This window comes from Galeopterus variegatus, unplaced genomic scaffold (genome assembly GCF_000696425.1).
Source record: "Galeopterus variegatus unplaced genomic scaffold, G_variegatus-3.0.2 Scaffold6910, whole genome shotgun sequence".
Lineage (NCBI taxonomy): Eukaryota > Metazoa > Chordata > Mammalia > Dermoptera > Cynocephalidae > Galeopterus > Galeopterus variegatus.
In genome coordinates this window covers 44,675-47,199 of record NW_007733021.1, presented here as the reverse complement: position 1 = coordinate 47,199, position 2,525 = coordinate 44,675, and the positions used below count along the sequence as shown (strand labels likewise).

At 45.5% G+C, this 2,525-nt stretch overlaps 1 protein-coding gene across 1 annotated transcript in view; it reads right to left on the bottom strand.

Moving 5' to 3' along the window:
* The window catches only part of LOC103606879 (putative uncharacterized protein C12orf63), a gene marked incomplete at its 3' end in the record, with an annotated part of 107,384 nt that overhangs the window by 64,641 nt on the left and 40,218 nt on the right, over positions 1 to 2,525 (bottom strand). The window lies entirely within an intron of this gene.

Genomic DNA, 2,525 nt, shown 5'->3' with positions numbered 1-2,525 from the left:
CAAAGAAGCCTGGAGATGGGTAATTGCTCTCTGAAGGGAAGGGAAAGACTGGTTCCTGACAGTGGAGAGTGCAGAGGAAAGGAAGAGAGGGGATGCAACTAAACAACTGCCTGCAAAGTGCCTGGAAAGTGCAGCTGGTGGAGGGAGTGGCTGCTCACTGGAGATTGCACATTTTTGCACACACCATAAAGCAGACCCAGGAGAGGGAAGAATTGTAGGTTTTCTTGCCTGAAAACAAAGGAACCTACTTCTTCCATTAGTTGAACAAATGGAATGACCTGTGTAAAATCTAAGGTCTTCGTAGCATACCAGCTTACCAGGTAATGGAGCTGTAAGAGGTTAGGAGGCATGACCTTGCCCTTGAGAAATTCACAATCTAACTGAAGAGATGGGGCATTTCGACACTGGAGTATTAAAGTCAAATTTGCAGAGAGTACCTGGCTACACGCAAAAATGAGGGAAAGATGGAAGAGTGAGATCAGCGTAGGCAGGAAAGGATGAGCAAGAAAGACTTTGAGACAGAAGGTATGCCTGCCGTGTCTTAGAGGACAGAAAAGTGTTGATAGGAAGAAAGTGCTGAGGGGTTTTAGATGGTTAGGATAAGTATAGGAAGAGCTAAAATTTATTGAAGACTTACACTATGTCAGGAACTATTTTAAATAATTTACCACGATTGTTTCATTGATTCCTAACAACCACAAGAGGTACACACCATTATTTTCCTCATTTCACAGATGAGGAACACAAGGTGTAGAGGGGCCTGACAAATTCCTTTGGGGCACAGCACTAGCTTGTGCCAGCAGAGGCACAGAAGCAATAATAAGGGGGGTGAACTCAGGGTACAGTGAGGTGGCATGGCCAGTCCTGCTGAACAAACAAGGTTTGCCAAGTCCTGAAGCTGTCACTGAGTGAGTGGACTTGATCATCTTCAATAGGGAGCCAAGGAAGAGTTTTGAGCAGGACTCTGGCAGAAAAGAGCTTGGTGCTTTAGGAAGACTTAGCCAATGATTGGATTCACAACTGACTGCAATGGAAACAGGATGGCGGCTGAGAGACCGCTGAGCTATCACGACACGGACATTGTGTAATCTAACGTGACTAAGGTTGGGATCCATGGAAATGAGGAAGGGACACAGGGACTGTTCCGACCTTAGAAGTTACAGGAAGGTTAACTGGCTGTGTGGTAAAGAAGAAAGGGATGAGTCACCTCTTCCTCCATCCTTTCAGGACCAATGACTTGCTTCCCATCCTCACTGAAGAAAGAAGCAATCCAGGGAGGTTTCCCACAGTCTCCTGCCACCAGCTGCCCCCTCACCAGGGTGTCGCTCCAGAAACTCTCCTCCCCCTCCGAATCATCAACGTTCCCCTCTGCTGAATCATCCCCAACAACAGGTTTTGCTGTTATTTCTCTTATCTTTACAAAACAAACAAAACCTCTCTCCTGGTCCTGCTTTCCCTTCAAGCTACCATCCCATTTCTCCACTTTACACTAAAACTCCCCAAAAAGTATGTACTCATTGTTTCCCATTCTCTACTAAGAAAATAATAATTCTCTCTTCATAAAATTCTCTCTTCCCACATAAATTAGGCCTTCCTCGACTCCGGCTTAAAAGTCCTTCTCCAACCTCACTGATTACTCCTTCTCAGTCCTCTTTGCTAATTCATCTCCATCAACCCAACCCCTTAACATTGTAACCCAGGGATCAATCCTTAGACTGCCTCCTTTTCTTAATTTGCAATCACCACCTTAATGATAGTACCTGGTTTCGTGGTTTTAAATATCATCCGTGTGCTGGTGGCTCCCACATTTATATCTCTGGTCCCAACTCTCCTGAAATCCACACTCATCTATCCAATAGTCTACTCTGCCATGTGTCCAATAGACAGCTCAAACCTAACATGTTCCCAACTGAGTTCCTAATCTTCCCCCCCAAAAAAACCTGTTCCTCCCACAGTCTTTCCCCATCTCTTTAAAGGATGGTTCCATTTTTCCAGTTGTTCAGATCAAAAGCTATAATCATCTTTAACTCCTCTTCTTTTCTTATGTCCCAGATTAAATCCACAGCCAATCCTGTAAGGCCTTCTTCAGAAAATATCCAGGATACACCATGTCTCATCAGCTCCACTCTCTGCTACCACTTTCACAATGTTCCAAGACCTCATCAACTCCTGAATTATAGCAATCGCCCTCCTTTATAAATAGTCTCCCTCTTTTCACCCTAGCCACTCCCACTATGTGCTCTCAACACAGAAGCCAGAAGACTCCTTTTAGAATGTAAGTCATCTCATGTCACTCCTCTGTCCAAAACTCTCCATCGGCTCCCCCAGTCCCCTAGAGTAAACACTAAATCCATAGAGAGACCAGTAGGGCAACCAATAGGGCCCTACATGAATGGGCTTCCCATGACTGCTCTGCCCCTCCTCTTAATCCTGCCCACACCAGGTGTGCTTCCACCTAACGGTCTTGGCACCAGTGATTCACTTTGGCCTGGAACATTCTTCCCTCAGATATCCTCCGTGTTCCT